This window comes from Mastacembelus armatus, chromosome 11 (assembly GCF_900324485.2).
Source record: "Mastacembelus armatus chromosome 11, fMasArm1.2, whole genome shotgun sequence".
Taxonomy (NCBI): domain Eukaryota; kingdom Metazoa; phylum Chordata; class Actinopteri; order Synbranchiformes; family Mastacembelidae; genus Mastacembelus; species Mastacembelus armatus.
This window is the reverse complement of record NC_046643.1, coordinates 12,332,577-12,346,059: the sequence shown is the minus strand read 5'-3', so window position 1 is coordinate 12,346,059 and position 13,483 is coordinate 12,332,577.

Genomic DNA, 13,483 nt, shown 5'->3' with positions numbered 1-13,483 from the left:
TACTGACTTTTCTGACTTATTAAAACATGTTGTTCATTCATGCTTCAGTGTCTGGTTGATTATTCTCAAAATTTTGTTGCTTCTCCTTATTAAACCAGAAAAATGGAGGCAAAAATTCAAGTTAGTTGGCATTTGGATTTTTCTTTCATATACCAAGGAATCAAACATTTTCAGAAATTTGAATTCAAATGTCTATATTATATTTAGGCCTGGCAGGTGTTCATAGCAAATATTTTAAACACTATTCTGAATCACTTCCCTTTGTAAAGTGTAGGCTGTTAAATTTTAGATAATCACAGCAGCAATGCTTGTAAAGTAGCTCATTTAGAAATTAAACTAAATACATAATCTTGAAAAAAAAAATTCAACCTTAAAAACCTTTTGTTTTTCTGGGATCATGATACTGTAAATGCAATAATTCAATCTGAGCACACAATTTCTGATTTGAAAATTTGATTTAAGTTTTGGAACTGCCCAATTTCCTGTAACACGTAGGTCTACATGCTATGTAACGGTTTATTTAAACAAGGAAGGCAACATGATATGACTTGGGTGGATGACAGTGTTGTGGAGAATGTTTATCCATGTCTGCTACCCAGCAGCAGACTTGTGTAAAGTTTCTTTTGGCGTGCTGTGTCTGCAGAGGAAAGAAAACGAGGAGGCAAGGAGAGAGGGAGTGAAAGCTGGAGAGGGCTGCTACAGAAGAAAAAACAAATCCAAACAGATGTGAGCAAGTGTGGGAGTGCTCTGTGTGTGGGTGTGTGTCTGTCTGATTATATGAGTTGGAAGGACAAATTTTTAAAAAAAATTTGAAGGATAAGGCAGGCAGGGTGTGTGTGAAAATGGCTGAGAGCATGTGGGAGTGTTTGTGTGAAAACAAATGTGCGCGTATGTTTGTGTGTACATGCCATTGTTCATGCAAATAGTGGTGCCCCGTGAGTTTTAGTGGTGTTTATACCAGTGTTTATACAGTCGCCGGTGTGCATTCAGCACTTTGTTGTCATTGTTTTCATGCACATGAGTGTGTGTGGATTGCGGACCGACTGCAGAGCATGTGGCACATCAGGCAGGAGGAATGCTTAACACACACACACACACAGACCAGTGAACTGTGACATCAAATGTTCAGGCTTTGGCTTACTGGCAACAAATATTCATCATTTAAAAAATAATCTTCTAAGCTACCATATGAAAAACTCTTACATTACATAATTTCCTAATTACCTGGCATAAGGTACAGGGGAATTTTGTTGTCATAGAGAAATATTTTCAAAAGAAAAGCTCAGTTTAATCTCCAGTGAAGATTCATTTATTGTTAGTTGAAATGTATGTTTGCCTGCAGAGAAATTAGAAAGTTTTTCATGCTCATTTGACTTGCTGTGCACTGTACAATCAACTGAAAGTAGTTAATTGGAGCTGTACCATTAACTGACATCTAAGAATAATTTACAGCATATGGAAAACTTATTGAACAATATATTTGTTTATTAAAAGTGCATTTCCTCTGATAGAAGTGTGTGAGTGCAAGGCAAGATGACTCTGTATTTACATGTTTGAAACAACACCCTACATCCTGAGATACACACAGACCCTTCTTATAACTAGGGCTGAGTGTGTGTGTGTGTGTGTGTGTGTGTGTGTGTGCGTGTGTGTGTGTGCGTGTGTGTATAAAGACTTTACATGCAGTTGTATCTGGTCACAGAGGCGGCATTACTGTAGGACCCAACAATGACTAGAGCCAAGATGTCTGCTTGATTGGTTTTTAACAGACCCACCCAAGAGATTGTTGTCCAGCCCAATTGGCTCCCAATTGTGTGTGTTTGTGTGTGTGTTTGTGTATGCATTGAAGTTGCCAGGTTCAGTATCCCCTGGGTCACCAAGCCCTATATTCAGGCCAGTGTTATCCTTCAGGGCACCACTTCCTGCAGCGGTTATTCACTATAGAGCAGCAGCCACTCAATACAGAGCCAATTACTGAACAGAACAATCAGAGAAATGAAAGGCCGACAACACGCACGCATGGGGCCGAGACACAAACACACCAGAAGCAGGTGTAAACAATAATGTGAAACCTTTGCTCCTGCCCTCTTCCTCTGAGTAAGAACTTGAACATCACACACTCTCCCTCTGTGATTCACACAGAATTATACAAACACACATACTGGGTCTTTCATTTATTTATTTGTCTGACAGTGTCATTATCCATGAACAGGTTTGAAAGTACAATTTGTTCATCTTTCGTATGAAAGTATTACTTTTAAAAATATTTCCTTTGGTTATTTTCCTTTTCTGAAAAGATGAGACACGAGGTTTGTTCAGATTATAATGTCTGTTTAATGTCGACTTTAATTGTTAAGAAAATCTTTTTTATTTATCCCAAGTGTGAAACAGTTGCTGCCAAATTTGCTGGTTTAAACTCAATGACAGGTGTGAGCACTGTGACCCCGCTCTATTATTTTAGCACATTTCAACATAATAAAAAGAAATTCATGTCTTCACAAGGAGAGTGTGTAGCATTTGTGTTGATATTGTGTGTGTTATTTTAAAACAGAGACTTACATTCATTGTGGCTTCATATATATATATATATGAAAGAAGGAACACGAGAAGCTGGAGAAATACCAAGGGCTGAAAGAAGAGCTAGAAAGGATGTGGAAGGTGAAGGCAACAGTGGTCCCCGTGGTAATCGGCACCCTCGGGGCTGTGACCCCCAAACTGGGAGAGTGGCTCCAACAGATCCCAGGAACAACATCAGAGATCTCAGTCCAGAAGAGCGCAGTGCTAGGAACAGCTAAGATACTGCGAAGAACCCTCAAACTCCCAGGCCTCTGGTAGAGGACCCAAGATTGAGGAAGACACACACACCCATAGGGGTGAGACGGGAAAAAAAAAAAATATATATATATATACATATATATATATATATATATGTATATATATATATATATATATAATAGTCTCAGGAGGAGGATTTATGTAGTAAAGTAGTGGCTGAAATCAAAAGCCACATTTAATGAAATTAGTTTTTGGGTTTTTTTTTTTTCCTGGGAACGACAGAGGAGACAGAAAAGAACAAGGTTTTTGCTGAACACTGAGTCACAAGTCAACTTGTTTCTCTTCTGAAGGCCCAGAGGCTGCTTTCCCAGTGTCTGCTCCGTGCCAGGCGTCCCTGCACACAAGCACACACAAAAGCAAACCTCATCACGCCTACACATTTACATCTGCAGACGTATACTGATAGCATCCAAGCAGACATGCACGCACACATCTGAACGTACGCACACACATACCTCCACGTGCTCAGACACAGGTATACTCAAGCACTCACACAGACACAGACACACACATACACACACATACACGCACGCACACAGACACACATACATGTTGAGGAGCTCCTGTTTTCCCACCAGCTCCAGCTTGTGGGAAAATCCTTGCTGGTCAGTAATTGATTCCGCCCTGCCAGCTCCATTAGTTTGCAGCACAGTCTCTCTCTCACACACACACACACACACACACACACACACAGGATGAGATAAAGGCTGCCCAGATGTGCTGTCCTCCTATTCATTCTGCTGCTTCTCTCGCTCTTTCTTTTTTTTTTACTTTTTTGTTTGTTTTTGGAATATATTTCTTTTCTTTCTTGCCATTTATTTGTCTGGTTACCACCATTTTTGTTTATTTATTTATTTATTATTTTGCCCTGTTATTTTTATTGAAAATGGCAACTACCACTTTTGTAACACTGAAAAATTACAGGTTTGGCTCTTTCAGCAAATACTTCCAAAACAAAATTTGCTTACATTCCAATGCAAAAGCTCTTTAGCAGCTGTAGGAATTAAAAGTCTTGGAGGAGGTCAGAGGATGTTGGTGTCTTTAGCACTTACCTTTGTGATTTTAACCCAAACCGTAATCTTTGCCTAATCTTGTCCAAGTTGTTTTTTGTGCCTAAACCTAACCAACCCTTAAACATCCACAATGCAAGTGTACACCCGTATGCTTTTCAACACATAAACAGCCTCACACACTGTTACACAGACACAGTGACATAGACGCAAAACAACTACACACACCCACAAAAACAATTGCCACTTTTGCTTATCATCGCTGTTTCAACCCCTCCCGTTTATTATCACACAGCCTGAGGCAGCATCCAGTCTGGCTTCCATTCAGGACTTCCTATCCCCGATGAACAGCCATTTACCATTCAGCTCACCGCTATCAATTACCATCATAGCCATTATTACCATGACTCCTCTACTTCAAAGGCCCCATCAAAGCCGTCTCATCAGGGAGAACTTTCACATGGGATTAGGATTTTATTTTGATGTTTTCATGTACGAAAACAGCAAACAAAGATAGCTGCTTTAACTTTGACATTTATTTTCATTCCAAAATGAGTTATCTTCTGTGTGAAACATGTGACGCCCTGGTCATGTCAGGAGACTGATAATTTGAGAAGAAAGAGAGTTGAAAGTTAAGACTTTCATTAATATGGTAGACACCCAGTATAATAGTTTGGAGGTTTAAATACGTATTTTTATGAATTTTATTTATGTAGTACATTGTTTCTGTTGGGGTAGCACAGTGGATGAGAGGGTCCCACTGTTGCCTCTCAGCAAGAAGGTTCCTGGTTTGAAACCCAGCAGGGGCCTTTCTGTGTGGAGTTTGCATGTTCACCCTGTGCTTGTGTGGGTTTTCTCCAGGTACTCTGGTTTCCTCCCACACTATATAATTTTATTACTATATATTTATGTGAAAGTGTATGTTTGTGTGTGTGTGTGTGTGTCATCACTCCTCTACATGTGACAGTTGTACATATATGAGTTTAGACATCTGAGCATACACAGTGAAAGTAGAGCGCTGCCTGTGTCTGACAGGGTGTGCATGATGTTGAGGGAGGGTGGGTAGTAATTATGTCAATTATAGTGCTGTCATGGCAAGGTCTCACACACACACACACACACACACAAACACACACACGCCTGCCAGTGCTCTCCATTTGTTGGCCGTGAAATATTAATCACTGTCAGCTGCCAACATGACAAGAAAAGGATGCAGAACATGAAACCTTCCATGCCACACACATGCACACATGCATAAACCTGCATCCCACAGACATGTACACATTCACATGCATATCAGTAACAGGTTTTTCACCACACGTACACACCAGCCCCCACCTCCTCCATTCCTTATCAGTCTGGGCTCCTCTCGCCTGGGCATCTGTGGCTCTGAGGGTCCCAGCTGTCTCGCGGATTATAAGCTTTCACGAATGATCTTGGAGGTCAGTGCAATCATTGATCCATTAGAATTAGCCTGACGAGGGTAAAGACAGATTTATTTCTTCACTATACCTGAGCACCACTGTGCTTAATCGAGTCAAAGAACATCTGTGTCTTCATGGAAAGGGTCAAGAACCATGTTTTCTTTCTCAGTGACAAACCAAAAAAATATTTTACCTCTTAAGAAAATGTCATATTCTTTACATTATCACTCAAAGTGTATTAAAGAAACCCATAAACTTAGGAATGTATTTTTTACCTCTTACTTGAAAAGAAAAACGTTTCAGATTTGATGTTGTTTTGTTTTTAAATGTTTTGTCAAAATTGCTGTATCTGGCAGTCAGTCTGGCGGTCAGTGCCAATGTCAGAAATAGAAGAACTGATAAAAAGTAAGAAAGAAGTGAGGGCATGGAGGGCATGGTGGCAGACAATATGTTAGTATCAGAGTTGTGTGAGTCACAATTTCTGTAGACGTAAAATCCAACTAAGTGGACAAACAGTCAGCAAAAGGTTGCTGCTTTCAGCTTCTGTGAGCTGGCTTTAACTAAAACCTGCGGCTGCCTGGAAAAGAGGAAAAATGCAGTTGTCACTGCAAAAACCAACACCCTGCTTTGGGAAAATAGTGAGCACTAATGTTCACAATTTGTAGTTAATGAGCTAAAACATGAAACACACTGCGCTCAAAGTCTCTAGTACACTGTAGGCCAATGTCTCTGTGGCACCTAGAAAAACACTCAGAGTGTGCAAAGCCACATGGACAGTTGACCGCTGAGGACTGTGGCATATACTGTACCTCCACATGTCCCCATGTCACAGCATGTGCCATGGGAACCACCAGGGCTGTTTTAAATTACGGGCCTAACCACTGGTCTCTTCAGCCGGGGGGGTTCCTGGATAGTTGGCATTCCTTCACTGACTCAGGGCTGTGAGAACCAAAAGACGCAGGCAGATATTTCTTAGGTCTTTAAAGGCTGGAAAAACTGAGTGTGTTTTAACTGTATGTGTTTGCCTGCACACTTACAGAGAAGCCTTTGCATCTTTGACTGTTTTTGTGTAACTGAGTACTGCAGCTACTGTGCATACTTTTTTATAAACCTTTCTGTTGACTACTGTCCATGTGTCCATGTGCACGTAACATTATCATAAACTCCGACAGATGCGAGTAGAAAAAACACTGCAGAATCTGCTCCTTCACTGCTTATATTTTGGACTTTTAGCGTCTTTCGGCCAAAAAAGCCATCACCACTCCAAACACTTTAGATTCTGAGTTCTATGACCCCATGCTCACCATGTGAGCTCAACAGGTGTAGAACAGCTGCTGTTGAGGGAAGAGGTTTAGACAAAGTTCAATTAGACTCATCAGGCTCTTTTTGGCTCTTTGCTACATTAAACATTAACTCGTCATTACAGCAGAGGTCTGTGCACATTAATGCTCAGATGTTTCTGTTCTGTGTGTTTTGTCCACTTACATTACATTGACATTCCTTCCTGAGTGTTGTTGGTGTCTTCACAATGACAGTGTTAACCATCACTGAGTCGGGTATGTGGCCTTCTGTGGTGAGTGGTAAAATGGGCTGAGCGTGGCCACTTTACGATGCTGTCAGTGGTTAAAGGTCACCATGCAGCAACAGCCGCAGTTGCTACGTCCCCTCACGCAAAGGGCCTCTCCTCCGTGGCTGTTCCCCATTACTGCTTGCATGTGGCTGAACGGGAGCGGCAGCGAGTGTGTTCCAATGCATGTGACGATAATGTCTTGCTCAAAATCAGTGCTCACAAAAAAAGTCTCCAGTTTGAACATGTTTGTGTGTGTGTGTGTGTGTGTGTGTGTGAGGCAAATGGTAGCCAGAGCAACCAGAAACATGGCCTTGTGAGAGGCCTCCTGTTTAAATTGAATTATACCGTGTGTGTACGTTTGCGTGTCGGTGCGTTCCCCCACCTTCGCTTCAGCTCTTTGAACTGTTGGCATTCGGAATTCAAAGCTTCCTCCCTTTCTTCCTGATGAAAATATGCCGACCTTCATTTGTTTTTCTTACCAGTCTTCTTTTGGAGGCCACATCTCCACACCTGGGGCGACAAAACAATTTCAAACCCCAAACTTCAAAAACACACGTCAAACACAGTCGTGGAGCCTTGACACAGTCCCTTCAAGCCTTTTCACTTGTCCTTCCATTAGGTTGGGAAACATTTTGTGACAAATTTGAAGGGCAGATATTGAGCGCAGGTGCAGGTGAGGTTTCGTTGCTGGAACTGTGTTTCCTGCCAGGTGGACAGCAGTATACAGGTGAGATTAATATTACGCTTTTCTGTGTACTTTGTAAAGCTCTTTTGGCACCTAGAGACGCAGTGTGTATGGAGTGTTTGAAGTTACCACTCTACCCAAAGGGCAAACCATCTAGACCCACAGCTCTCCCACTTTAACTCCACTGCGGCTGCATGTAGGATCTTGAATCGGGTTGAATTGCTCTCTATGGAAGTGCCAATATGTTGAAACTCGACTCATGACTGATAAAAACGCATGTATTGCTGCAGGCTGCATTTGGGTCATTAAACAGAAAATGTTTTATTACCCATGGATAGAAAACCCTTTGATAAAATATTAAATAAAAAGTTATGGGCGTGAATGGTTAAATGGCTGTTTTATCACGTAATCAAAAGCTGACAGGTGGCTTTTTACAGCTAAGCCACACCGCACGTCAAATAGGACGGGTGCAAAACGGGTTGATTGTTAACATGTTGGAAGGCAGCATCAGAAAGGCATTCAGGCCTAAGTCTCAATGCTTTAGTGTTAAACTGTGTTGTAATCCCACAGTGTTTAGCCCTGATCCAACTGGATTTAGTCTGCTAGAGCCGAGCAGCGGTGCAGGTGCCGGCTGATAAGACCTGGGATTCACACAGATGATGAGAAAGTAGAAGGGGGGAGATGAGGCAGAGAACAGACTGGTCTTGGTGAAAATGCCAGAAGTAAATCCTCAGTTGTTCCTGCTCAGAACATACATATAATTAATAATGTGATCATTTCAGACAACAAATTAAAGGTTACGCTATCACTTCATTGTAAATTGGAGTAGTTGATTTAGTAAAAAAAATATATATATATATTATTCCTACATAAATATGTCTTACTCTTATAAAGTTTTTACAAAGTTATTGAATGTGAAAAACACTTGACACCAAGTACTTGGTGCCAAAATGAATTCCAAAGAATTAATTCCCTCAAAGTGTATATGAATAAAACCTGAAGGATACAAGTTGTCCCGACCAATGCATAGTTTTTGGTGATTTTATCTGGTAAAGATCATTTATGGTGTGTAATTGAGAATATGAATGTAAATCAGAAGACTATAAAAGACAGGAGAAGATAAAGAAGGAAGAAAAGGGAAAGAAAAGGCGATAATAGCGGATAAAAAGTGCAATCTGAGAAAACTGAAAGGACAAAGAGAGAAGAGAGAACAGAAACTCCAGGGCATCTTTCCCATCCCTTTCAGAAACTGTATTGTAGACAGTAATCCCATGTTATGACAGTGACATAGTCCATGTCTCTCTCCTTCCCACAGGTTGGAGGGGATGAGTCAGACAGTGAGGAAAACAAAGCAGCAGGCAGGAACCTGCAAGGATTACGCTCTCATCTTGGGGGAAACTAGACACTGCAACTGGAGCTACTGCAGCCTGCTCACTGACAACATCCACTGTCCTGTGGTGTGTGTGTGTGTGTGTGTGTGTGTGTGCGTATTTTAGGGAACCAAGTCAACCAAATAAAACTGCATTTTTAATACTTTGTCATAGCCCAAGAACAGAACAAATGAGCTTTAGACTACTAACATGTATTGTTACTATACTGTATATCAAATCCCTGATATTTCTTTTCCTCTGTGCCACAGAGCCTGGGGAATAACTTTCTTCATTACAAAATGGGAAATGGGCACTGTAGTTTATTTTGAGTCAGACTCTTAGACACTATCACGCTGACGTAAATCCTCTCTGTGGCGAACGTGTATCAATCTGCAGCTGAAAAATAGTTCAATGCAGGATTTCCCCGTTTGAGTAATGTCTGCTACAGACACTAAAATGCCCAGCTGTTTTAGGAAGCTACCTAATCTTTTTATAAATGAAAGTAAATATTTCAGGTAGAGTTTTCTGCATTTTGTAAAATGTCATTATATGCATCGTCCACTGTGTTAAAATTGTGTTTTCATTTAAGATTAGAGCATAGCACATTATTTTACAATATTTGAGATAATTTTGTCATTTGTAGCACCAGTAGATTGGATATTTTTAATTCACACTACACAAAGTGTATCATTGTCATGCAGCTCATCAGCTTTGTGCTAAAAATTACTCCTTAAATCAAACCTACTATTTTTTCATTTCATACATATTTATAGTTTTCATGGATGACTGGATGTAAATGCTGACGTCTGTGAATATTTTATGGGAGTAGCATAGATAATTGATGCCCTCTCTGTAAATTTTGGGTTCATCATCATTGTATCTAGCATAGCAAAGGACAATACCAAAAACAAAACATCCCATTTTCCTCTGTGAGAATGAACCTCTGTCACAAGCTCTCCCAGGTTTGCTGCTTTTTGGAACACTGAAATAACCTAGGCTCACAGAAATAGCTGAATAAACTATGAGGCAGCAGCTCTGCAGGGTTTGCAGACCCATATGGCTCTTAAGGAACGGGGCTTTCCAGTGTGGTTTGTGAAGTGGACACACACACACACACACATGCACATTCTCCATGGTGCATTAGGGTCATGCTGGTCTTATGTAAAACACTGCTACCCACAGAGAACCACAGGGCCTGGGGCCAACCTGCTCTGATGTTCACATGTACTGAAGTGTGTGTGTTTCCAGAGGTTTTTCTAGCAGCTATGGAGTATGTGGTAGATTGTGAGTGACTGTGTGTTTGTTTTGTTTTGGTGTAAGATGCTTGGCCAGTGAAGGAGCTGTGGTGGGAGTAATATGATGGTGCTGGTTATGAGATCCTCACATCACCTTAGCCCCAAACTCTAATATCTTCCTGGAGTCCTCCGCACTTTGGACTGTCTTTGTGGTCTGTGTGTTTGTGTGTGAATGTGTGTGTGTTGGATAGAGACTACTTGTACTCCCCTGTCCCCCTGTCTCCTCCTCTCAGCCAGTAAGTCTGGGACCCGAAGGAAAAGGCCAATTATAAAAAACCCCTCTCTCCATCTTTGTTCTGTAGGCATAAACCACTTCTTTGCTTTTTTGTTTTCATTCTTTCCCCTTCTGTGGCTTTCTGACATTCCTCGTCCATTCCCACCGTCCCCTTAAAACCCCCCACTCCACCCCGTTACTCACGCACACATGCAAGCTCACTCTTTTGGCTCATGCCAGTTTTTTCTATCTTCGCAGGCGACAGTTCCCAAAGTCTTAAAATAGCCCCCCATGCTTCCTGGTCCTTCATCAGCACCATATCTTATCATATTTGAAAGAAAAGCTGGGTGGAGATGCTTGCGAAACTGTCTGTTGCTATGGTAACAGCTTTATCCCGGGGTTAATTTGAAGTTGTTTGTCTTTTGCTCGAAAAGCCTATATCATGTCCATATTTCGTAAGTAACCATTTTCACACATAATTGCAGCCATCACGTTATCTCGTGCAAATTGGGGTGAAGTAATGTGGCTTATCTGTTTTGCTGCATCCACTTTAAATCAAACTCCTCTGAGTTTGCAGCAGCTTTTACAGCAGATAACTCATTATCCAGTTAGCAACCAAGCTTTTTTTAATTCCCCTTCAACAAAGTCTTTATTAACCTAAAAGATTTACAGTCCTGAGAACATCAGTGAGGAGAAAATAGAATGAAGCTCGAAAGGCTTTTGTGACCTGAGTTCTATTTGGCCGCACGGTTTGATGAGGCCTTGATGAGCTCAAACTGTGAAGACCGTAAGGAAAAAATAGCAGGCTGCTCTGATGTGCTTACAGCTGCTCTGTGCGTACTCTCGCTGTACATCTCTTAATCACACGTGGACCAGTAGGGAGTATCACACTCAGACGCACATGCCCTCTCCCACACACAGCACCCGTCTCTTCATGTGTCATATGTGAGAACACACTTTCTTCTTCTCTCTCCCACACTCAGGCTCACTCTCCTTGTCTCAGTCTCACATAAACACACACACACACACACTCGCAGAGCTAGAATCGCAGCTCAGTGTCCAGCTCTGGGCGGTGTTCCCATCCCCATGGCCTTTCCCAGCACAGACAATGCTTTGTGTCCCACAAAGGAAGCTCTCATCTAGGCTCTGGGGCCCTGTTTGGCCCTCGGCACCCCCCAACCACCCCCCCACCCGCAGACCCCAGAAAGGCCCCTTGAGCCCACCCCACCACAACCTGCTAAGGTGCCAAGAGGAACATCTGTGTGATTTGGGTGAAGAGACCTTGCTGAAGTTCTCACACTGAGAGGAAGAGTGTTGCTTATATTCCTCTGTGTGTGATGTTTTGTGTGTGTGTATGTGTGTGTCAGTGTTCATGTGAGCACAACCTCCTGGGTCCTGGGAGTCTCCCAGTTCAGATAATAAATGGTGTGAGAGGAAAGACAGAGTGTGTTGCCAGACCTTCCCAGTCAATGAACCACGTGTCCCAGCAGCCCCACTGCCAAGCACAGACTCTGTAATGAGGTCACACTAACAAGAACGAATAGATGAGGGGAGACGAGACCAGGAAAGATCATGAGTGATCAAGGCAATGGATTGATGGATGGATGGATATATTCATGGACTGATATATTCATGAATGGATTGCTGGTATAGTTATGTTAAAAATAAACATTTGTTTATTCTAGAGAAGATCTGATAAAACAATCTTCCATCAGTGCAGAGTGTGGACATGCTTCCATTTATTACACTGAGAACTGAACTGAGCCTTTGCCTCTGAATATTTAGTCAGTGTTGACGAGAACGAGATGATGAGGAAACAAATGGCCTCGTTATTGCCACATGAACCATGAGTCAAAGTTAGCTTAATAAAGTGTTGAATTGACTGCGGTAAGATTTTAATTGTTAATGTTTCTCTGGGAAATGTTGGAGGTCAAACTGTCAGTTTCTACAAAAAGTTTGTGGTGATTTATTGATTCAGCATGTGGAGGTGGTTTTGGTTTGCTGGATTTGTTCTCTCTGTATATAAACTAACTTCACATTCATTCAAGTAGCTATTTTATCCTATTTTCATTCCTGAATCAGCTGATTGATCATGAACTAAAACTTTTATGGTTATATCACCAGACACGTTCCTCACACATAGTAACAATTTACAATTTGTGTTTACTCTTAATAATCCTTTGTGTGATTTACTCTACTTGTCATGCTTAAATAAAACAAACCAGCAAACAGGTAATCTTCTAGGAGTATTCCCCAAAGGTTCCCATTTGTTCATGTTTTTTTTAATTTTTTTTTTTTTGCAACCTTTTTTGCAAAAAACATTCTAGGAACGTTCTTCTGAGGCAGGATAGTTGCCTGTGATGATACGTATTGTAAATCATAGAGGCCCTGACCAATCAGTGTGATTATTTGTGTAATTATTTATGAGGAAACAAATGTACAGTCTGCTCGCCAGTTTAATTAATTTACCAGTTTCTCTATCATCAAGCTGTGATTTCATAAACAGGTCCACAGCAGACACTTCTAATCAGCTAATGAGGCTTGTTTTTTTAAACCCAAACATAACCTGTCTGTCATCTGTTGCTTTTTGGAGGTTTCGTCCATTATTTACTCTGCCAAGTTTTTGCTCCAAAGGACTAAGGACAGAAGGTTTTTTTTAATGCCCCAGAGGAAAATTTGTGATATTGGGTTATATAAGTAAAACAGACTTGACTTGATTTTCATTCATTCATTCTCTATAACGCTCAATCCAATTCAGGGTCACTGAGGGGTGGATCCACTCCCAGCTGACATTGGGTGAGAGGAGGGTTGCACCCTGGACAGATCGCCAGTCTGTGACTGGGCTGACACATAGAGACAGATGAACATTCACACTGACCCATACAGGCAATTTAGAGTCACCAATTATCCTCACTCTGACCTGCATGTCTTTGGACTGTGGGAGGAAGCAGGAGCACACAGAGAAAACCCACACAGACACAGGGAGAACATGCAAACTCCACACAGACGCCACACAGACACATTGTTGCTGCCTTTTAAACCTCTTGGCTACAGGTATTTTGCTTGTGCCCTGATTTTAC